At 38.6% G+C, this 25,742-nt stretch overlaps 1 protein-coding gene across 5 annotated transcripts in view; it reads left to right on the forward strand.

The window, feature by feature from the left end:
- Nucleotides 1-25,742, forward strand: part of LOC149579962 (uncharacterized) — a 188,524-nt gene that overhangs the window by 70,900 nt on the left and 91,882 nt on the right. For 4 of the 5 annotated variants that reach the window (XR_016352935.1, XR_016352932.1, XR_016352936.1 and 1 more), the window contains exon 13: nucleotides 25,276-25,341. The gene's annotated coding sequence lies outside the window, so the exon portion shown is untranslated. Of the gene's footprint in view, nucleotides 1-25,275; nucleotides 25,532-25,742 lie in introns of those variants that run through there. The other variant, XR_016352934.1, reaches the window with a different exon arrangement.

Here is a 25,742-nt window from a genome sequence, read left to right on the forward strand (position 1 = left end):
ACATCTTCCATTTCAGACCTGAGGACGCAAACCTTCAGGCCATTGTTGGTGGATTGGACATAGCCCCGGTTCATCATTGCAGCGGATTCTAGATAGAGTTCACATTGGGTTTTACAGGTTCTAATATGTTCCAATCTGACTATTATTGCTGTGTTTATGATTGGGTGTTGATATCTAGTTATTGTATTGCTGATGTATAATGCAATAACATTGGAGGCATTTTAATGAGCATTTATTGATTTATTTGCTGGTTTATATTACTGGTTTGTTTGCATGAGTTATCTATTGGTGTTGAAATCTGTTTGTGAGAAAAATTAGAAAAATATTCATTAGTGATATTACAAGTATGTTCTTTTGTTGCCAGTCAGAATTTCAATTCTACCTCTGAGGACAAGAAACATTCTTACATTTAAAGCAAGTCCTCAATCTGCTGAGTTGTGTTTCATGGCTTGTTTGTTTTTAGTGGACTTCCTTGGTTCATAAATGCTGGAACAAGTTTTTACTTGTTTCCCAAGCTGGTGATGGTACTAATGTCAATTTTATTGTAACTAATAAGCAGTTACAATAAAGTTTTCTTATTTCATGATTTTTCTCATTCTCCCATGTCACTCTCTATCCTTTTCGACTCACTTCTTCTTATTGGACTCTGTACCTATCAAAGTTGTTGGCATTCTTCTATATCATTCTCTATCCTCTTCAAATTGCCTTGTCTTTCCATGCTATGCTACTTCCTACGCACCATGTGTTACTACTGTTATCATCAACTAGATTATTTATGACATATATACACGTTAAGAATGTGTGACCAAGATTTCTGATATCATGTGGTTCAGCAATCTCATGTCAAGTTTAAATGCTTGTATATGAACTACATGTCAACTGCATTAGTGCTTTGTCTTCCACATCCACACACCTCTGAGTCTGTCTACAAATGTTAACCTCACGATTCTTAGTTTAGCGATGAATGCATATGATTTATAGATTTATTTTGAGCTGGCAGAATTAATGTTATCCAGAGAGTCGATTGTTTCATTCTTGAAAAAATGGAAAAGAAAGATGGGTTCCTTTCTTGAACATGGCTAAAAGTAGTAAACATGACCATGTACTATTATGCAAACCTGTGTTTTCAAGTATTCCTGTCGTGCCATACTTGTTTATATGTGCCCCCTTTGTTTGTGATGTCTCTAGCTAATTCCTTGCCATAATTGCCTTGTCTTTCCATGCTATGCTACTTCCTACGCACCATGTGTTACTACTGTTATCATCAACTAGATTATTTATGACATATATACATGTTAAGAATGTGTGACCAAGATTTCTGATATCATGTGGTTCAGCAATCTCATGTCAAGTTTAAATGCTTGTATATGAACTACATGTCAACTGCATTAGTGCTTTGTCTTCCACATCCACACACCTCTGAGTCTGTCTACAAATGTTAACCTCACGATTCTTAGTTTAGCGATGAATGCATATGATTTATAGATTTATTTTGAGCTGGCAGAATTAATGTTATCCAGAGAGTCGATTGTTTCATTCTTGAAAAAATGGAAAAGAAAGATGGGTTCCTTTCTTGAACATGGCTAAAAGTAGTAAACATGACCATGTACTATTATGCAAACCTGTGTTTTCAAGTATTCCTGTCGTGCCATACTTGTTTATATGTGCCCCCTTTGTTTGTGATGTCTCTAGCTAATTCCTTGCCATAATTGCAATTGAATCACTTGTTGGCTCTCAAAATTGCAGCTCCAATCTTTCAGAAAAGACTCTCATTACCAGTGCAAGGGAAGCAAAACCACATTGACAGAGAGGCTGGGTTAATCAACAAAGAATGGACAGCTTTGGGCCAATAGATAAAGGGGGTAAATCCTTTTTTATTTTAGGCTCTACTGAACCTAGGTGGGTAATCCTTAGATCCCATTGAACAAAACAACTAAAGAGAACTACTAACAAAAGGTCCCGACAACCACACAGAATAATAATGGATCTACACTATACTAGTTGCACACGAATGAGCTTATTGACTTCTAGAGTGAAACAAGCTTGTGCAACTGAAAATATAGCAAGAACACTTCTCCATTTATGTATCCTCATAATGTTAACAATGCACATGTGCATCTTGTATCCAAGGTACAGAATTCTTTGAATGCATTTCCAATGTGATTTCTAAGAGACGAGGCAAGGTTTTTTCTGAGTTTGAGCACATTGCAGCTCTGAAGTTCACAAAAAGTCCAACAAAAGATGAATTTTGAATGATTCAAGGGTTACATAGGAGGAAGGGATTATATAGGATGAAGGGAGACCATTGCAGACTGGTGCATTTATCCATTAAGCAATTGAAAGATACTTGTCTCAACACCTAGATAACTGTATGAATAAACTGAAAACTAGGTATACATATTGACATTCAAAATCTGGGCTTTTGTATCAGCAAATGAAGACCTATTAGTAGCCAGAAATATTTGTGGGTGAGTAATCACTGAATAATGAATGACCAAGCAAGAGAAATCTGCATGACATGTTCAAATGAGAAATCCAAATACACTTTAGAGTAATTTTACAATCTCTGCACAGGCTAACTAATCAGCATATCTTCAACTTAACACGTTTAAGTCCAGATGACATCGGATGCCATCTCTTCAACTTGTCCAATAAACTATGGAGACACTCATAACACAACAGAGTTTCTGTTAAGGAAATTCAAATCGTTATAGAGAAAAATCAGTATTCTTATATATCAGATTTGGATGACTTATATATTATATATCAGATTTGGATGACTTATATATATATATATATATATATATATATATATATATATATATATATATATTACTTCAGAGACTGAATATATATGTAATGACTGAATTTGTGTGAACTGTATTGAAGTTGATATAACTTGAATCAGGTGACTGCTGGTAATCGAAATGCCTTGATATTGATGTTTCTCACACAGCAGTCACCGAAGGCATTCATTATATATATGATGTAAAGTCAAGCCCACGGAGGGCCATGACTCTCTGTGGCATATTACCATGTTTACCAATATTAATTCGATTCATATTTATATATATGTATTTTGTGAAGATCAATATATATATATATAGTCTGAACCTTCAATCCAAATGAGACTATAATCTTAACAGTTTCTGTATTTTGCAACAACTAACAAAAATGAAGATACAAAAGATAGTGTGACGAATCCTTTTGAACTACCCAACCACTTAAGGTTGGGTAGTTCAACCAGTTTCTGTATTTTGCAACAACTAACAAAAATGAAGATACAAAAGATAGTGTGACGAATCCTTTTGAACCTTCAATCCAAATGAGACTATAATCTTAACAGTTTCTGTATTTTGCAACAACTAACAAAAATGAAGATAAAAAAGATAGTGTGACGAATCCTTTTGAACTACCCAACCACTTAAGGTTGAAATATGTTGCATTAAAATTCACTAGTCAATCTCAGGCATGCAAAATCTGTGACATACAGTTTAGGTCAACATTAAATCTGTCATAGTTCTCATGCTACTGCAGGCTTAAGATTTACTATTGCAAGGATGAAGAAATCAGCCTTGGATCTGCTTTAAGTTACTTAGGACCAAGGACAATCTTCTATGTAATGCAGTGACAGCTAATATTCAAATTCAATGGTCTACAACATCATGGGAGTATAGTGCCAACTAGTTTCTGATGGGGGAAAAGGTTTCAGGAATCGGGCAATCAAGGGCCTAAATTTGGGGACAGCAACAGGATGAAAAGGGAGTGGTGGTTTTGGTCTTGGTGGAGGCTGCTGATCAATTGAGGTCAATTGAAATCTTGAAAGCAAATTCTGCCAATATAACATCTGTATATGTGCCTCATGAAAGGAAAACTAGTATTCTCAAATTTAAAGGTTGCAGTCACTATGTAATGGCACATACCATATAGTCGGTGACCCGTTGAAGTCTTTGGTGGAGGTGGTGGTGTTGTGGGCACATGTTTCCCCAGTCCCAAATCCAAGAAACCAGCGGACATGATTTTTAGGGGAGACATGTCCTCGTGTAGCAGTGCTGATGTGATGCATGCATATAATGCAAATGGATTTCGACTGTAGATAGAAAATTTTGTGAATACTTGCTGAGTTGTTATGTGTGGATTTTTCAGTCGGGTAAGTACTCTCAAGTTTAATTAGCGAGTCTTTGTACACAAGTTGCAAGGAACAAATTGCTGGATTTAAGACGAAAACTTAATGGTTTTCATGGGATTCCATTGCTAAAATTCACGATATGGGATTGTAGTGTAGGTTTAAAATGTGTATTTTATAAGGATTTATTCTTTGAAGTTTAAAGCCATCCATTCATCCCTCCAATAAAACTAGGCCTTTGCTGAATTTTTGTCAAGCAAAAAACTTTGGGCTTGTTGAGTATAAATCAAGTATGAGTCTGCAAAATATGATTTCAATCCATGCCTAGTCATACTTAGCAATATGTGCAGTCATCACCGAAAAGAGTTGTAATGCATAGTGTAGAATTTTCAATTTTGTCTGTGCACATAGCTCAATAATACTTGAAACATTGTTTATATCCTTATAGATTAAGATGTTGCTATATCCTTATAGATTAAGATGTTGCCAAGGAGTTGAGAAGGGTGCTTTTGAAAGTATTAAAAATTGAGGGAATGATTGCACACTAATAAAGACATCTAAAAATAGATTAAATTAAGACAATTAAGAAATAAGCCTAAATGACCATTAATTAAGATTCTAGAACACTAGCTAAAAATAGAAAGAGCTTGGGAGACTAATTATATTGGAGCTAGCAAGTCATATTCTTTCTATTATTGGTTTTAATTCTAAATTTAGGGCACTTAGGGCATAGTCTAAATGGCAACAACAAAGCCATTCAACACTAATAAAAACTATGGAATGAGAGAAGCCCACCAAGTGTTAACATGACAATTATAGACTCAACTACCTATGTGTACCACTACATCGAAATGAGAACGTTAGATGCTTGCTAGGTAGATGATGAAATTTACTTGGACAATAAAGCCTCAAGGTGAAGAAGTAGGAGTGTGGTAGAAGCTTGATATAACTGCAATTTGCAAATATGGGAAGGGGTGGAAAGTCTATGGGGAAAATGCATAACGCAATAGTGGGGGTAGAATGCAGTTGATCAATTTTGTAAAAGGTTCAATAAAGGTTACCAAAGACAGGAGGAACCACACAGAATACAATTTACAATAGTTGTGAAATTATGCATAAGGTTTGAGATTGAGTAGTGCAAGGAGGGTCAATGTTAAAAATGGAAATGGGACAGGCAAATGTATAGGGAGGAGGAAAGCCTCCAAAGAAAACATGATGGTGTTGTGGTAAAATATTGCAAAGTTTTCAATATTGCACAAAGGCTCTAGATCTCTGCAAAGAAAATAAGCCAGGTAGCTATTGCATGAAGCTTGAGAAAAATTCAATGCGAAGTGGGAGGTGGAGTGTATACGATCTGCAAAAATATTTTATGTGGAGGGGTTGAAACTACAGACTGTAATGGAGGTATACTTCATTGGCATTCCTGCACCAACAATAAAAAAGATTTGCTTTGTGTTAATTATTTTTTTGTGGACAAGCTTTTGCAAGCATGGCATTCAAGTACACTTTACACACTTAAAAACACACTAAAGGTTGAATTGTAAACTTGAGAAGTTCAATTATTTAACATTTTAAAAATTTTGGACAAAATTATTTCAAATGTTTTTTATAGTGTTTTATATGCTTTATTTCAAATTCCTCAATGTCCCTATTTCGGTCAACATTGCCCTAGGCACTTGGAAAAAGGAGTGGAGTGGAGTAGAAATTGGTAATTTTTGGGAGGAGTTACAGAGGAATCTCTTAGTTACTGATTCAGATGCAGATTTTGAAGCGGATTCCAGAAGTGGATACGGGATGCAGGGAGTTTTTGTTGGATGTGGATGCGGAAGGAAACGTGTGTGTGTGTGTGTGTGTGTGTGTGTGTATGCAAAGAAATGCAAAAAATATTCAAAAAGAAATCATTTGATAGTATGACTATGAATCTATGATACTTAAAAAAATTATTTTCTCTCACATTCGAGGCTTCTCCATAATATTTTGTTTTGTTTTTTAATGGTTGGGTGTGAATTTGATATGTGGTTTATATGAATTCAACCGAATGGTTCATTTTTCTTGAAAATCTATGGTCATCACACACAAAGTTGTGTTTAGTTTTTATATGTACATCCTCTTGTTTTTGCATGCTTTATTGTATGAAGTTTTGTTGAGAAAAAAGGGTATGCTCAATATGCTTAATTGGGTTTGTTTTTCCTTAAGCTGGTAAGAGATGGGAAAAGCTGAAAATTCTCCTTTATTATCATTTCTTCTGTCCGCGATCCTATTTATAAGTGGATGTAATCTAGTAATGTTTGATCTTTCTAGTGGTCATGTACCTGGCATGATACTATTTTGCGTATTAATTTTTTAATGTTGTTTTTGCCTTTTCTGGCCACTGGGCCCATGGGTGCTCTTGGATGCGAAGCCCTGTGGATGCTGGCCAGAAGCCAACCACAGGCTCCCATATGCGTTTGGAAGCCAGTTGCAGGTTCTCGGGAGCCTGCGACTGCAAGACCGGCTTCCAAACGCATCCGGGAGCTTGCTGCTGGCTTCCGGCCAGCATTCGCAGGGCTTCTGGACACATCCGGCATCCGTTCGCATAAGATGTGGAAGCCTGGGCTAGTCCACACGAATCGATATCCTAGAGGAATCTTGTTGGCCACTTGCAAGACGGGCTACTTGGAGAATTCTGACACCATAATCATGAGTAAAAAGGAAAATGCCAGATTTTGAAACATATTCAAGTTCGAGGAAAGAGGATTGAAAAAGATGGTTGGAAGTGGAAAAGTTGCGGAAGATGAATGGAAGAGTGTGAGTGCAATACCTTGGTTCCTAGATGGAGAGATTTTAGACTTTTTTTTTTCGATTTTAGATGTGAAAAGTTAATTTTTATTGTTCTTGGATCATATTCGTTAGGAATGACTTGTAGCCAATGATTGAATGTGGGGAGTTTATTAGAATTTCAATTAAGTAGTTTCCAACAAGTTTGCTTGCAAGTTTTTTTTCCACCTTAATCCTTTTATGTATTAAACCTGTCCTAAGTATATTTTCAAGGTTGAGAGATTGCTTCTCTGCAACTATTGTCACCCATTAAGTGTCCTCAATTGTTTTTGTACCAAATAAGTATTATAGTTGAAGGTTTCATTGGGTTGTATTGAAATGGGATATATGTTTAGAGTTTGTTGCTTGGATATGAATGAGATGAAGTTGTTTGCGTTAATGTGTGAAGAATGTTGAGAGGAACTTTGAGACAGATGGAAGTGTAGCCTTGGCAATTTCATTGTTCATTAAGAGGCCCTAGGGGAATTTGTTGCAGGTGAGAGGAGATCCCTGTAAGTGCAAGTGGTTGGCTAAGTCACAAGGTTTGAATAAGAATTCAAGTTAAGTAGTCATAAAATTCGGATGAAATGAGGCAAGATTAAAAATTCAGAAAAAAAATCGGATTAAATTGGCCTTGTATATTTATAATAATTTTTGAATATGAGTAAAACTGCCAATAAATGATCAAAATAGTTAACATATAACTTATTAAATATAACATTTTAATTTTTTTACTATATCAGAATTTTTAAATAATTAGATTTTGATTTATAAATTTAATAAAATGAATTTATAAATAAAACTACGAAATATAAATAAGAAACATAAACTATAGGGAAAAATGTGAACTATAATCTGACTTTTAGTTTAAATTTTTTCGAAGTATATTAATAAATAAAAACTACAGTATAAATAGAAAATATCAATTAAAGTATTAAGTAAAAACTAGATTATAAACTACACTTTTGGACTATATCAAAAGTTTTAAACACCCCTAAAAATAAAGCATACACGAATGGGAGAAAAGAAATTAAAATGCAGGCCTCTACAAAACAATATGGTAGCAGCAGCAAGAGAAGGGATGCTTGAAGTCTTCACTCAATGGAGCAGGGTCATGGGCCTCAATCCGCATTAGCTAGTCGCTAATATGCCCAGCCGCAGTTTCCACTGATATAATTTTTTTCAAACCCAAAATACTTTTTTGCGGATTGAGTTGGAAGTGTGCATTCACAGGCCAGAGAGCCACATTTTATAAAATGAGTGCCAAAAAACACTAAAATTTATCTGAAACCCTAAAAAAGCGCTCTTAAAATTTCTATTTTAAACAAAAATGTGAAATATTATTTTGTACGAATAATATGTCAAATTTCAACGAATTTGAAATAAATATTTGACATTCGGCAAAATTTGAATTTCATAGATGAAATTCGCTGAATGTTGTGACTTAGATGGTTGGTGAAGTGAGAGGTTGTTGCAAGGAAAACTTGTAACTATAGAGGGACTTGTGAGTCTTTTAAAGATGTCTTTGATGAAGAGGATGCAGGGTCATCAGAAGACCTTTGAGAATTATATTTTGCGAAAATGGCAAGATGAGGTTTGAAAATTTATTAAAGAATTAAAAAAGATGAGACTAGTTGGATGTGATAGATATGGAGCAGAGCAAAGAAATTGAAGTGTGTAAAAGAAATGTTAAATTGGTATGATGGTCAATGAAAGGTGTAATACTGAAGGGATACGAGAAGATGAATTATTACAACCCTATGATGGGAAGCAAAAACATGTAGGAGTATGCCACACAATTGTATTTGAAAGAAAGCAAGAAAAGAAGGAAAACACGAAGAAAGACTAGAGAGGATAAAATAGTCACAGCGGATCATAAAATTAATGGTAATTGTAAAGATTTTGTTTATCTAAAGATGTTTGTAGGTGAGATGTTGAAAAGGAGGATTTAATAGTGGCAAAAGAGGTATAATTTAATGATATTCTACATAGAAGAGAAACAGATGAAATTGTTGAATGACATGCAGTGAATACCATGCATATAGCATTGAAGAAGAGATCCTAAAGTAAAGGATGAAGGATAGAATGTTGTTAGGAAATAGCTTATGGCTTGGTGTAGCAACATAGAAACAAGAGATTACCCAGGTAATGAATCTTTTTTTTGAGATACGTGAAAGTGAATTTGATGTTAAAAATAAAATTACATTTGTGGATGTGGAAATAGATGTAAACAATAGTATTTCTGGTGAAGTTGCGAAGGTGATAGATAAGATAAGATATTAGTGTCCAACAAGAGACCAACAAAAGGTCCAAGGAACTGGAAGATACAATAGTATAACATAATAACCAGCAGGAGCACCAAATGAGAAGAGCGAACAAGAAAGCAAAGGAAGTGAACAACAACATACAAGAGAAGGATTAAATATCCTTTCTCAATAAAAAGAAATCCAACACTGAAGGATAGGGCCTAGGGAAACCAAGGGCTCGGGCTTGTCTTTGGGTACTGCCGGATATAGGGTGTCGTTTTTTAGTGAAACCACGACGAGGCCTAACAAATCTAGTATGGCCGGAGATTGGTGTAGCTAGCGGCCGATTCATGCCCTTGGAGGTGGACATGGGTGAGAAAAAAGCGGTGATGAGCAGATCCAAGTCTTGGCTTTGAGGGAACATAAGCTATAGAGTCTGGTAGCGGAGTTGCAAAATCTCTTGGAGGTAAAGCGCTAAACACCGCTGGTTGGAGTAACTGGAAAAGGTCAAAAGGGATCTACAGTCTCTAAATAAACAGTGGAACCTTTCTTTGATCTCATAGTATATGGGGCCCCAGAAGATGGAATGGATCTCTGTATTAGTCTTTGACAAGGTACAAAGGTAGCAAATCTGGTCGTCTCTGGTTAAATGGTGATCTGTTTGGCACCAAAGCCGGTGAGAGTCGACTCTAAAAGACCCTAGAGAGATATGGATGGCATGACTCTAGTGGTTGCTCAAGTAGTAGGGACGAACAATAACCTTGTCACAGATCTCCAGAAAGTGCTCAGAATAGAAGGTCATTCATGGGCCTAGACCCCTAAGAGGGTTAATCCAGGTCGTGGTGATGTACAGTCTAAATATATCGAGTCTGACATGCCCATTCAAGTCCTGTTGTGAAGGGAGGAGATGGGTCGGGGTGTCCAGAGAGAATTGGTAAAGCGGGAGACAATCAATATCAATCTTGATCGAGCTCAAAAGGGTAGTGGCTTGGGTATACAATCAATGAGCCTTGGTCGACAAATCAGAGCTGGCAATATCAACGAAGGAGCAATATGTGAGGTAGGAGCATTTGTGGCAACCATTGATGGAGTCTACAAAGGCCTTGAGGCAGTGAAGGAACCAAATCAAATCAAAGATGACACCAAGTCCAAAAGGGTGAGCGTCGAACTTATTAGCTAAAATGGTGCTATGCGGGGTATACCAGTGACATCTGATAACTTGACGGAGAAGGGTTTGAACCTGCTCGACCGAAGCCCAATTTGAATCCATAAGAGAGCCCCCCCAAACCATAGAGCCATATAAAATTGTCGGTCTGACCAATAAGTCCAAGAGAGATAACTTGGACTCAGTGTCCTGAAAGTGATGCCAGAAGCACTGTCTCTCTGGAAGGGCAAGGGAACCGATCTCCTTAGCAACCTTGGGAAGGTGAACGGGCCTCATATTGAAGTGGGGACTAGAGAACTTGACTATGAGAAGTGTATGAAGAAAAAATCTCAATTGCTTGACACTGGAAGCTTAAGTGAAGGTGTGAGGCCTTCAGATAGTTGAAGACCATAACTGGAGTCTTGCTCAGGTTCACAACGAGTTGCCACTGGTCATAGTAGGAGGCCAACACATCAATGAGCCTTTGGAGCCCCTTAGGAGAGGAGGCTAAAGGAACCACATCATCAACATAGAGAGGAATGGAGATCAAAACCTAGTGTAAGTAGCAACCATCACCAGGGAGTGAAGCCTCCCTAAGAAAGGACTCGAGCTCGTCAATGTAGATACTGAATAGGGTGGGGGAGAAGGGCAACCCTCCTTCACCCCAATGGTGCTCTAAATTGGATCGGAAAAGCCCTCTGGAGTCTTGAATCTGCCCACTAGAGTCATAAATTTTCATAATTGCTGTCAAAAGAATATCTGAAATGCTAATGTCTTTGAGCCTCTGGAAAAGGGCCCCCTGAGGAACAAAGTCAAAGGCCTTACAAAAGACTATGAAACAACAATAAACTTTTGTAGTGTGATGTCGAGCTTCCTCAATGATAGGCCACAGTGCCAAAATGTGATCCATGGTCTAAAGTCTATACGAAACCAAGCCTGTCCTCTAGCACGACACTGTCTACTATGAAGCTGTCCCAAAAGAATGGTATTCAGGATTGTGGCATAAAGCTTGGCAAAGGTATGCCCAATCATAATGGCCCTATAGTTGCGGTCCGAAACCAACCTGGACTTATAGATTAGATAAATCACGTCTTGACCATGAATTAGGGAATCCAGTGCAAACCACTATGTTGAAGAGTACCGAAAGAAAGGAGCTTGGGATCAGGATGCCGAGCTTAAAAAGCAGTGCTTGAAATCCCTCTTCATCGACAACTCTACTGCATCTCATGAATCTAATGGCCTCACGAATAGTGGAGGGAGAGAAAAGATGGCAGTGGGGGAGGGGGGTAGGGTGGACAGGCAACTAGCCAGGAATATTGTAGAGAGTGGAGATAGGGGACACTAGATTGTGCCAGTAAAGGGTGGAGGGTGGGGGAGGTTGGTGGGGGAATAGGGTACGCCAGAAGGTTTTTGGGACACGAGCGAGCACGTCACAGAGGGATCTACATTACGAAGCCACAGACGACCGCTTCTTGTAATGAAGAAGAGGATGGTAGACACACATAGGGAGTGGTGGAGAGACCTACAGTCGTCATACCATTGGTTCATGGGGCCAGATTTTTGGCTAGTGGGGTTGAGGGGGGAGGGAGAAGTGCGATGGGGGATGGAGAGGAGGGTGGACTCTCAAATACAAGTAGATAGAAGGTCAAACAAGGATGAAGCGTGGGAGGAATCCGAAAAGTGATGAGGGGGCAAGAAGCTGTTTGAGGTGGAGGGTGAAGAGCTAGTAGTCGCACTCCAAGAAGTGGGAAGTGGTATGGGGCCCAGAGAGTATGGGCAAGGGATGGAGCGGGGAGGGTGAGGGCGGGATGAAGGGGAAGATAACATGATTGAGGATGGAATGGTCGGCCAAAGGGGGGCGGATGATGTAGAAGCGACAACTTGAGGGGATAAAGGAGGCCGATGCTAGAGCATAGTCAACAACACTTGCACCACAACGCTGGGGCCAACAAGTGAAGAGCTCAAAACCTAGGAAGCAGGGGAGGCTGTTGAGGATCAACAAATTAGAAGACTTGCAGAGCTGGATGAGATGACAACCATAGCATGAAAGAGGTCCAAGGCTATCTTGAGAGTGGTGTTGAAAACCCAAATTGGCAGGATCGGTCTCCCAAGTACAGGTTGAGTCTAAAGTGCTATCATGGAGAGGGGTTTGAAGATCTCTAGTCTGTGCATTGAAGTCACCCAGAATGATGATGTCACCCAAACTTGGAAGCTTGGAGATGCACTTGTACAAATCAGAGAAGGGGTTGCCATCAACCAAACTATGAATGACATAAGGAGAAGTGGCCGGTGGAAAATAACATACAACTATAAAGATGTCCCTAAGACGGTGACCAGTATGGCTGATTTGAATCCACATAAATCTAGGTGAGGTGTTAGAGTGAACCACAGATGTAGCACTGATGAGGTTGTCTTTGACCAAACAACCCACATCACCAGAGTTGCGGACACTACCCGAAGAACAAACGTCCTCTCTGCAAACAAATAGCCATTGATAACCAAAAAAATTTGGGAGAGGGTAGATTGTGTAAAGTTTAATAGATCTTTATTGGTGGAGACTAAGCAACTATATTTTCTGTCTTGATATTTTAATTCTGGAGATCTTTAAGTTCTTTATGTGATTGCTTGACTTCTTATGTGTACTTTAATATATATTCAGTATATTTATTGAAGTAGTATTCTGATATAATTTGAGATCGATATGCCAGTGTTATTGATATGATTTGCAGATAGGAATTGGAACAAGTATAGATATGTTGAAACATAACCATGTAGGGGCATACCCTACGTGGTCATGCCTCAACATATATATATAATTACACCTATTCATAATTTATCTTAATTAATCATAACTCACCCGATCGCTAATCGATGATGATGAGATAAGTCTTAAAATCAATAACCAAGTGGTGTGAAGGACACTTGATGGAGACTCCTGATATTATCAATCGATACGAGCAAGATGACTCCCAATAAGAATCAATGTGTAGAACATTGACACCCGATTGCTTATCGGTGGAGAAGTAAATCATCTCAGACATAATCTTCAATAAGAATGATCAATGCCTTTTATCACGTGTGAGAGTGACGAATCAAGACTCTCGAAACTGGTATTTTGTATTGTAAATCTAATGACAGATTTGTGTATATATATATATATATATATATATATATATATAAAATGTTAATTACTAAGATTAAACAACAAATGTTTCAATACACTAAATGCTAACATTCTTAACACTCCGTCTTTAGTAATGAGGGTTTGAAACAATTATATATAGAAGTTTAAATACCACTCAATTGTGGCTTAACAATTATCATGTCGAGCAAAATCCGGCCTGAAGAACCATAACAATAGTTCTCATGGTGTCCGGCAAAATTTGGCCCGAAGAACCATGATGGTTATCAATGTGTCTGGCAAAATCCAGCTCGAAGAAAAATGATAACACTTTCCTTCAACACTTTTGGTGTCAGAAGGTCGGTGAACTATTGATAAGATCGTCACCTTACAATAGTGACCTTAAACACATATGAAAGATTGTCACCTTTCATTTTACAAGTTTGCAATCAATCTCATTTTCAATATTCATGAATATATATAAATTTGCAAATGTATTTACAATTATGTCATACCAAGTTTACCATTGAAGTACTCTATTTTCATCCTTGCAAGCGGCTTGGTGAAAATATCAGCATTTTGATCATTAGTGCTGATGTAGATGAGTTTGATCACATTCTTGTCAACCATGTCTTTGATATAATGGTATGGAGTTTCGATGTGCTTTGAGTGATTGTGAAACACTAGATTAGCGGAAAACTTGATGCAGCTCTGGTTATCACAATGAATCACTGTGGGATCTAATTTCTTTCCAAATAATCCAAATAATAGCTTTCTTAGCCATATTGCTTCGTGTGCTCGCATTGAAGCTGCCATGTATTCAGCATCTGTAGAGCTCAAGGCAACTGTAGTTTGTTTTCTATTGAACCATGATATCATCGCTGACCCAAGACTGAAGCAACATCCTATTGTACTCTTGCAGTTTATGGAACAACTAGCCCAATAAGAATCAACATAACCTTCAAGTTTGATTTCAACATTTTTGTACTTTAATCCAAGACCAATAGTGCCACGTAGATATCTCAAGATATGTTTTGCAGCCATTAAATGGATCTTCTTTGATTCACACATAAAGTGACTTAAGACATTTGTGGCATAGTAGGTATCAGGCCTAGTATTTACCAAATACATGAGTGATCCAATGATTTGTCTATAGAGGGTAGGATCAATAGATTCTGAATGTACTGCTTCTCCTTTTAGTTTGTGTAAATTGTTTCCATAGGAGTTGCAAGTGGTTTGCTGTCCATTATTCTAAATCTAGTCAAGATGTCTTGAGTGTATTTTCCTTGATTTAGAAAGATATGATCTTTCTTTTCACATATTTCTAGACCCAAAAAATAGTTGTAGCAGGCCTAGATCCTTCATCTCAAATTCATATAGAAGATCTTGTTTGTATCTTTCAATTAGGTGATCATTTCCTGTAATCAGTAGATAATCAATATATAAAACATGTATTAACATATCATCATTAGAGATTTTGAAATATATGTTAGGATCAGCTTTGTTCTTTGAGTATCCTAATTTGGTGAGATAGTTATCTATCCTTTCATACCAAGCTCAAGGTGTTTGTTTGAGGCCATAAAGAGCTTTCTTGAGTTTACACGCATAGATTCTTATCTTTTATAACAAAAACTTCAGGTTGTTCAATATATACTTCTTCATTAATGACCCCATTTAGGAATGTGGTCTTGACATCCATTTGATGTATCTTCCATCCTTTGGCTGTTGCAATCGTAATAACTATTCTTAATTAAGTGTATCGAGCAATAGGGGCAAAAGTTTCTTCATAGTCAATACCTGCCTTCTGAGAAAAAGCAAAGTCTCGATCAGAAAACTTTGCTTTATGTTTTTCAATACTGCCATCAGAAGCATATTTGATTTTATATAACCACTTTGAAGAAACAATTGATTTGGCTTTAGGTCTAGGTACAATATCCCAAACATCATTTTGCGGTATGGATTGATATTCTTCAACCATAGAATCTTTCGAAGTTTGATAAGTTAGGGCTTCTTCAATAGTTGATGGTTCAGATTTAGTAAGCTCAGTTACTAACACAGTATAACAAGATTTGTTTATGGTTTTCTTACTTTCCCTAGAAATTTCATCGAGCTCGACATTATTTTCTTCAATCATTTTTCTTGCCCATAATGGTCTTTTCTTGATGTTGAGGATGTTTCTATCTTCTGTATTTGGTAATAATTCATTCTTTTCTAATATGTTCTCCCTCTAAATTTCAGTTTGTAGATTTTCATCTAAGTTTGTAATGGGCTCATCTTCTGTATTTGTTGATAGTTTTAACGCAGTATTTTCCTCGAATATGACATCTTTGCTTATTTCAATTGACTTTTGTCTAGGTACATAGACTCTATACCCTTCAGAGTTTTCACTGTACCCAACAAATATCCCTTTCTTGACAAATGGTTCTAACTTAGTTGGTTTTTCTTTAGTTATGTGAATATAAACAGGGCAGCAAAAAATTCTAAGATGACTTAAGTCAAGTTTAGTTTCTTGAAGACTTCTTTAGGTGTTGTGTTTTCTAGTATTGAGTGTGGGCATCTGTTTTGTGTTTACCGCATAGATTAATTAAGAGATGCACATAGATAATGAACATGAACAGCAATAATAGTACTCCTTATTTGCATATGCCAATAGATTACATCCCTAGCATAAGATAAGATGCGATAAGATAAGATAGGATAAGATGATTTACAATGTACCCAAACAGGTTATAAATACTTTCCACCGAACCTTCCCGAAGGGGTTCGTCGGCTACAAAACAATCCTAATCTACTTGTCGGCTACAAAATCTTTACTGACGACAACACCCTGTCGGCTACAGTTTTTACCGACGACATCATCCCCCCTAAAAGAAAAAGTCGTCTCCGGACGACAATTACAAAATACAATTACAATATATCCAGGACAAATTAACAAAACATAATACACTAACTGGTCTCCAAAATGTGTTGCATCTGTAGCCTTTATGAACACAATATTGTCTCCTTAATCAAGCTGACCTTGATAGCCACCCGTGCCGCTTTCTCTGCTTCCAACTATTGGGTACCTTGAGTCAAGCGTCACTGAACTGCGTTCAATTGGATGATCAACTCCTCCCAAGCTCTCTATGCATCCACCAAGATAGCCTCACGTCTAACACCCACTGCAAGTGTCTCTGGTACATAGACACTCCATGCTTGCAGCAGCTCCAAGTCCCATGAACTGGTCATACTTCCCATGATTGATTAACTGCAACGACTGGGGGTCTAGGGGGCAGCGCCCCTCGCCGTCAAGACCAAATTAACACTGCAAAACCCACACAACACTGCATGAAACACACTGTTTCTGCAATTTCTTCTAATCCCACACTCTTTCTAGCAATTGCTGATATTTCCCCTTCCCTTTGGCATTGTGCATTACTCATTCCAAACTGCTTCAATCTTTTGTTTTTTTTTTTTTTTTTTAATATTAAGAATCTCCTGCTTCCTGAAAAGTACGAATCCTTCCTCCTGGTACATACGCAACCCAGTTACATGCTGCTCACGGGTTGTAAGGCACACGAACTGTGAATGCCGTTAATGCCAACTCCAAACCAGAATCCTCCGAGGCTAATATGGTGTTAACTACTCTAGTGAATAAAGTAATTCCTACGTTAAGAAAAATTATCCATTGCCTGCATCAATGCAAATCTAAATGATTTGTCTCTGCAAGGTTGAAAACTCGGCTCAACTGAAATTAGGGTCATTCTTCCATTTGGCTGCTCTCGATTCGCGCTCTTCCTGGTTAAAAACAAACCCCATATGTTTAGATGTTGGGTTTTCTACCTCCCCCGCGTGGTTAAGGCATTGGGCGGAATGGTATATACTCCACGTGAAGGTAATCTTTGGCAAGAAGGTGACGCCCGCTAAAGACGAGCAAGGCACCTTGTGGAAGACGATACACCACGCGCGGAAAAGCTTAGGGAGAACTAGCAAAGGCGCCCAGAGCAGAGAAAAAGCCTGTGGAAATCATAGCTGTGATTGGCGGATGAGGCTCTAATGACTGCACTAACACCTTCTGATAAATCAAAGTGTTTGAACAACATCTGCAAGTGAACCAAAAAAAAAAAAAAAAAATTCCGGTGAAGGTAAGGTAAGTCCGTGGAAAAATTAGAGAAGACGTGCGGGATAATAAAGAACATGCGCGAGAGAAAAAAAAGGCACGCAAAATTTGATGAAGTCCGCGGAGTGTGACAAACCACCGTGGGACCTAAATAGTCCACGGAAATAAGGGCATCCACGGGGCTGAGTAGCACAAGGGAATCTGTCTGCGGCTCACAGCAACATTGCCTGCGGATAGGTGTTCGTGGGACACTTTGCCCGTGGGGTGAGTCTGCGGGCAGGCTTCTGTCCCAATTTTTTTTTCTTTTTTTTCCTTTTTTTTTTTTTTTTTGTTTTTACCATTTTTTTTTTCAAATAAAAAAATACAACTCAATTTTCCCTCCACACTTCGCCATTCCACGACGATGAGGGAGTCAAAAGATACATAACAACGCCACCTGATGAACTAAGGAGCCATCCGCAGATAGAGAAGTAAGTGTGCAAGAAATAAAGGAAATTGCGGAAGAACGAACACCACCAGGGGTGGAAGAATATGCCATCGAGGAAGAATGAAGACAACTTGCAATCACAATGCACCTTGTAGAAGAATTCGTGGAAGACAGGAAAAAGCCGCACTATGCCATGGTTAAAAAAATGAAGTCACCAATGAACAAGATGAGCTCGCGAACACCAAGATGCAATCCGCTGAAAATAGAAAGCCATCCGCACAACAAAAGTCCGTGGGAGATAAAGGCAGGCCACGGGGAACAAAAGACTTCTTGCGGAGACACAGTCCGTGAAAAAGGTGTCCCTGGAACAGTCTGCGGGATCCCTGTCCAGGTAGACTCCGCTCACTCTTCGATCATCCTCTGGTTTCTTCTCTACTTTTCCATCAACCTTCGTTGTCTTCGGCTGTCCTTCTCCCTGTGTGATTTTCTTTACTTCTCCCTCATCCTCTGTGATTTTCTTCATATGTCCTTTCACTGTGGTTTTCTTCTTTACTTTCGGTGGTATTTTCTTCCCTTCTCCATCTTCCTCTCTGATTTTCTTCACTTCTCCTTTTACTTTGTTCGCTCGCTTTCTTTTCTTACTCTTTTATGCTTGCCCTCGGTTTCTTCATTCTCAATTTTTTTCTCCACCATTTCATTGATCTTCATTTTCTCCGAGAGCTCTTGCTTTGTCACTGTTTTCACAGTAACCTCGATCTCCTTTGATTCATTCTGTGGCAGTTCCACTTTTTTCGAAGTTGACTCATCGACCTCGTCTCCCAAATTTATGGTTTGTAGTGTGGCTTCATTATACTTGATTGTTTCCCCCTCACTAAATGTATGGGCAGGTGTGACATCCGACGGGGCATCCCCCTCTATCTCGGTGAATTCTCTTGGAAATTTATCTTCCCTCGGACCTTCCTCAATTGTTAGTACGTTGCAGCTCTGGAAAAGTTCGTAGTCCTCTATTTGCTAGTGGTAGAGACCATTGACCGAATCCAAATCGTCATCTGTTGATCCCCCTTCCAACCGCAGGACTCCCTCCTGATTCGGTTCCATACGCTGCCTCCCTTCATTTTCCTCTTCAAAAGCTGATGACAAAGCTTCTTCTCCCACCATCGGAGTGTGCAAATCAATGACAAATCGCCGGCCTTTACTTTCTAGTGACAAGGTGTTCTTGTTCCAGTCATGTCTGACTCTGGTTTGAATAAGCCATCCGCGGCCAAGGATGGCGTCGTATCCTTTTCTCTTCAATGGGATCATGATAGTCCAGTAGGAACGACTGTGTGCCAATTGTTACCGGCTGTGCCATCAGAACGCCCATAGGTTTAATGTGGTGCTGATTTGCTGTGAGCAACTGAAATGTAGGGGGCCACAACGTTGGCTGCCCTGGCTTTTTCCAGGTCTCCTCCGATAAGACATTTACGCTGGACCCTCCGTCGACTATTGTGTCTGTGAGAACATGTCCGAGGATCCCCATCTCGACGATCGCCGGATGCAGTCCGGATGTGAGGGCTAGCAACATTGGATCTTCTCCGCCTGCAGCAATTTCCTTCCCTCTTCCTGGTTCTCTCGGTACCTTAGGAACTGGCACAATATTTGTAAGAGCAGATTGGAGCTGAGGCATCGTAAGAAGCAAATCATTTATCTTAATCGGTACCTTCGTTTGTAAAATCTGTCGCACGATGTTTTGTTCTGCGACATTCCTTGCCGAAGTGTCGGTGGTGTCCTTCAACTGGGATGTTTTTGCCTGTGATGCCCTTTCAATCTCCGCCTGCACTTCCCCAAATTTCCTCTTTTCTTCTACTGGCTCTGGGTACTCTTTTGCTTGCCTCCGCGTAATTGCCAAAACCTCTTCTTCATCCGTCTTGACAATGATCAAGTTTACTCCAGATTTTGAACACTTGGCATCATCATGGTCGTCGGGTCCGCACCATTTGCATAATAGTTTCAGTGTATTTGCCGTTGTACAATCCCGCGCAAAATGACCCCACAAATTACATGCTTGGCATTGAACAATTGGTCGTCCGTTTGCATCATACTGGATTCGACTTCGGTTGCTATTGTTATTGTTATTGTTGTTTTGCCCTCTGCTATTATTCCTGTACCCACCCGAAGTGGCACCATCAATGTTTGCATTTCCGTTCCCTCTTGACGTGGAAGTTGCCTGTGCTAGAAACACCTGTTGAGGTCCTCTGGTTTTCATGTTGAAGGGACATTCCTTTGTGGAATGTCCCATGATCTGACAAATATCGCAGAACTGGTTTTTTGGACAGGAGCCCTTTGTGTGACCTTCGGCGTTACATTCCGTGCACCATAATTCGCTTCCCTTTGTTTCTTTTTGCATGTTCTTGAATTCCTTCATCATCTGGATCATGTCCTTCTGGAGGGCTCGGACCTTTTTGCTATTGTTTTCCTCATCGCTACTTTCTTCTTCCGAGGACGCATCATCGTCTGACTCAGAGGAGCTACTTTTCTTTTTCTTCTTTTTCGTCTTTTGCTCACTCTCCAAGTTCAGTGCTCGGTTGTACGCTTTAGTGTATGATGATGGTGGCACGATCTTCATTTTCTTTCGCAATTTCGGTTTGTAGGCCTTCAATGAACCACCTCTTCTGTAATCCATCAGCTAGCTTATTCTCCATTTTGTTGATCAAATCCTTCAACTTCCTCGCATAGACTCGGACTATTTCATTTTTTCCTTGTCTTGTATTGTATATTTCTGCTACAATTTCGTTGTCGTTGCGGAGTAGTTGAAATTCTGCCGTAAACTCCTTAAGGTCATCCCAAGTGGTTAGGTTATGGGGATCTGCATAGGCAAACCAGTCGATTGCAACACCCCATAGGGTTGCCAGAAACTATTGGACCCATTCGTTTGTATCCATTATGCCATTTGCTCTCCAAATCGTTTCACATGTTTTACAGTGTCGGATCGGATCGGCCGTACCATCACCATCAAATTTTGGCAACTTTTCTTTTGCACCTGCCATCACTACTGGATTTTGTACACGGGTGTTGTTCGGTCCTGCAACACTGGCGCTGTTCACTCCCACAATGTGGCTTTGCACTCCCACACTGACGATTTGCAATCCTAGACCGGCGGACTATTCCCCCACACCGGTGGTCTGTACTCCCACACCAGCGGATTGTTCTCCCACACTGGCGGACTGTTCTCCCACACCGGCGGTCTGCACTCCCACATCGGCGGACTGCACTCCCACACTGGCAGATTGTTCTCTCACACCGACGGTTTTCTCTCCGACACCGGCGGTCTGCTCCCCCACACTAGCAGTCTCAATAGTTGCGAACCTTGGTGAAAAAGGATCTTCTGAAGTTGTCCCTTTTGGAAGTGTATCTCGGACGAAGAGTTCACTCCACGCTCTTGCTCCCTTGGCACTCCGAGCTGTGCGAGTCGATTATCTTCCGTCTGGATTCTCTTCCCTTGGCGAATACAAATTCAAAAACTCCTTCCTTGCTTCTTCCACCAACTCCACCCGCTGTCGAGTCTCCTGCAACAATTCTTCCGTGCTTCTATCCATCGGCAATCTTCTGAAACCTCCTTCTGCGTTCGGCTTGCTGTGCTAGAATTAAATTTTCTTGCGCAATACGGATTCCATCTTTTCCCTTGACCTTATTTCGATCCTTGTTAAGCTGATTTGGCATTAATCTTCATTCCTCCCACCTTCCAGGTTCATGGGGCTGTTGTCAATCAGGATTGCACCTATAGCAAGATGTAAAATCTAGCTATCCTGCTGAAACAATGGAAACTCTCTTGGGTGGTGGGTTGTCCTAAAACGAGAGAAGAATCTCCGGAAGCTAGGCCAGTTCCTAAATTGTGATCACCTAATCCTAAATTGTACTCGAGATAAGGGTAAGAAATGAACGAACGAATAATGAAAAACTAATCCAAATGAGGTGATACACCAATGGTTTTGAATGTAACTTTGACCACTTCAGCACGAACTATGAAAGACAATTGATTCACAATACTCAGACAAACACGTAATCACAAAAGTGTTTCTATGTAAGGACTGGGATCTCCTGCTTTGAAAGGGATACCTAATTTTCACCAATTTTCTGCAAGAAAACAATAATCACAAACATAGACCTGCAATCACATGTATCACGATTCAAGTATGCAACTAGGAACGTAACTAAAATGAAGGCGAACACAACATTAAAGTAAGAAATTCACAAAATTGCACAAGAATCTATGAGGAGGAGCCGCTGAATCTCTATAATCAATGTTGGAAAAATAATCTCTGCTACAAATGCCCTTACAATCAACTCAAAATCTGCAATGTGCCAAAAATCTGAATCCGAAAGGTCCCTCATAATGAGGTGAAAGTACAATATATAGAGAAATAACCCTAACTCGGATTCCAAAATCATGCCTCAGAAAAATCACCAAAAAATGATGAAAACAATGAAGGAGCCTCTGAAAACTGCACTCAACCACCTGCCCAACTGATGGATAACTCAAAACTGCCTCCAGCTCTCCAAAATCATGCACAAAAAGATCAAACTCGGATGCATTAAGTAACCCACAAAAATAGCATGTGAAACTGCTCGTAATTAAACAATATATGCATAAAATAAGCCCTCAATCTAGATTGCATGCATAACTGATCATCACTGCTCCATGAATTGCTAAAAATATCATCAAATAACTCACAAATCTGCATGTGGAACTGGAACTAAAACTTGGCCTTAATGAGTACACCTTGTTAACTGAATGTCCCCCTTTTTCCAAAAATAACTTTCCCATTTTCTCTCCTTGCATTTAGGCAAAAAATGCAAACTCAACTTAATCCCCTTTTATGTAATTAATAAAATTAAAGGCCTTATAATGATAGCCATTTGATTTATTAATTTTACAATTATAATTTTTTTTTTCTTATATTTAATATATTAACGTGTTTCATATTATTTTTTATTTATAACACATTAGTATACTAAATCTATGAAAAAGGGAGGAATATAAGTTTTATATATTAATTTTATATATATTAAATGATTTCAAGGTATATAAATCATTTAATATACATAAGATCAATATTTCCTTTATATTTTATAACATTCATATTAAATCACATGCACACACACACACATCAATATTTCCTTTTATATTTTATATCATTCATATTAAATCCCATGCACGCGCACACACACACACACACACACACATTTTTAAGAATTTAAACATTATGCGCATGGAACTTAATATTAGTGAGACTCATGCATTCTTAAAAGCATGGACTTGAAATGCAATTCTAATTTTGCAAAGGGCAACAAAAATATGAAATACATTAAGGCATGGTAAAAGGCATTTTTGTCTTTGTTTGCTCTCACGCATCAAGGAAGAGATGAAGGTTTTCAGAAACCCTAGCCGCAGCTATGGGGTTTTCTTGCTGCAATTTTCTTCCTTCTGCTGGGTCGTTTTTGCTGTTCCTTCAAATGACGACGTCTTTCTTGATGAAGAGTATGAGCCTTCTTCCCTTCGTGGCTTCATTCTTGATGTTGAACACGATTTTTTCTTGTTTTTTTTTAATGTAAAAAGGCTCCATTCTTGTGAGCTATGGCTGCGGGTTTCTTACATCTATATGAGCTTTACCTTGGACTCATTTGCTGAGCGCTATATATGCGCGAATGGCTTCGTTATATTGTTGTGAGCTCAGATCCGAGCTTTAGATGCTATCCTTTCCTTTCAATGGGCTCGATTCGGCTCTTCCAAGGCTATGAGCAGCATGGGTTAAGCTTTTCTTGAGCTTCTAGCTTTGATTCATAAATCTGGGCACTACTTCCTCAATATTTGCAAAGGGTTTCTTATTCAAGCGCTGGCTGTGAGTATGTAACAAACTTCCCATAATTTGTTTATGCATTTGATAACCCATAAAATAATGCCATTAAATCTGTATATGAAACTGGTAATAGAAATCATACTGCTGTTGTCTTTCTTCATCTGATGTATAACCATAAACTACTGCTGAATCTGATGACAAATACTGGGTTTTATTTCTTTTGAACAAGGGTCTTATTTTCTTCTTAATACTGTAATAAATGACAAACAGAACTTCTTTGTTGATAGATGCCTTCCATGATTTGTATGTAAGATATGTAAGATCATATAACCTCTTTTCATAAATATAGGAAACAAAGATGCTGAATGTTATGAGTGCTGAATGTTTATCAGTTAAGAGAAATTCTGAACTTATCCATTTGCTGAATCTGAATGGCACACTCCATGTTACGTATTCATCCTTGCTAATGGTTTTAACTATATATTCTCCATCACATTGTTTATTTGCTGACTGTAATATTCATTTGGTAATAGTAGCCGTTACCTTTGTCTTTCTTCCTTCTTGATATAAATATGACTAGCTGTTGGTTAGCTGAGATGTCACTGTTTTCCTGTCGTGGATGGTTATAGAAATAGTAAAAATAAAAGAGTTTCTCCTTTATGTTCAGCATTCTATCTATGATCCTGATATTTGACCCATAGCCATTTTCTTGCTATCCTGTTCATCATGTTTTAGCCTTTGTATGCTGATACACATTCCAGCATGTAGCATTTGTTTCACTTTATCACCACGTATGTCTTGAAAGTTGTAATGGCTGATAAGGTTCCTGTTATGCTGCAACTAAAAATCTTTTTCAATTACTATTGTTGCTGATACACATTCCAGCATACTATTTCGTTCTTTCATAGATTAGAGCATCATTTGATGAACATGAAGCACATGAATAAGAACAATCATGGATCCTTGCATCTGTCTTACTTTTATATGCTGAAATATATTTGCAAAAATACTTGAAGTTCCTTTAGCTTCAGACTTGAAACTTTACACATCCTCCATGATTTGACCGGAAGGTCCCATACCTGAAACTTATGTATGCCCCCTCAACAATCTCCTCTCGTCCTTTGCCTTTGCCGCTACATGATTCAACCAAAAGGTTCCACGCTTGCAGTGTATGCGTGTCCCTTCAATGATCTCCTCAAATCTTTGGTCTTCGCTCGAACAAACTCAGCCAAAAGGCTTCATGCATGTAACTTACGCATGATCCTTCTATAGCCTCAAGTCTTCATACCTGTATCTGCACATGGAACAAACTCGTTAGTAAAACATGTTTTATCTTCTTCAGATTGTTCTTGCCTTCTTGCCTTTTAGCATAGTTATTTGGATAACCATGCTGTATAAACAGTAGAGTATAGATGATAGGAAAGTTCTCCATTGCTCAGTTCATATGAATTGACCCATTTCTTTATTCATTTTTTGCAGGTTCACTCCCAGATGGAGATGTGGGATCAGCCCTTCAGCGTTCAGCACAACAACCTTTCCATTCAGGCAATGGATGCCTTTCCTTTTATCTCCTTTTCAGTACTTTTCTGTTTGTACAATGTGTTTAATTCAGATATTTATGTTAGGAGTTGAGAGCACTAGTAATATCTGAATGCATTATATTCAAGTACTGTGTAAACATGAACACTTTGTAAAATATTTTTGAATACTTGAATAAAAAGTATTATTTTTGGTACTTGTATCCTGAAAAAGTGATCAATTCTCTTCTTTATGATTCCTGTACTTTGCTTAATGCATTCTTTTCATTCTATACTGTATATTCTCAGCAGCTAAACACACTTAGTCGGTAGATAGAACATATTTAGTTTAGCGTAAAACATTACAATTTAAGAGGCATGTTAAATTGGTAACAGGGGCAACAGCACCAAATGTTTACTGCATAGATT

Source organism: Cupressus sempervirens, chromosome 1, assembly GCF_028749045.1.
Source record: "Cupressus sempervirens isolate cs-2001-9-10 chromosome 1, ASM2874904v1, whole genome shotgun sequence".
In the NCBI taxonomy this organism is placed as follows: domain Eukaryota; kingdom Viridiplantae; phylum Streptophyta; class Pinopsida; order Cupressales; family Cupressaceae; genus Cupressus; species Cupressus sempervirens.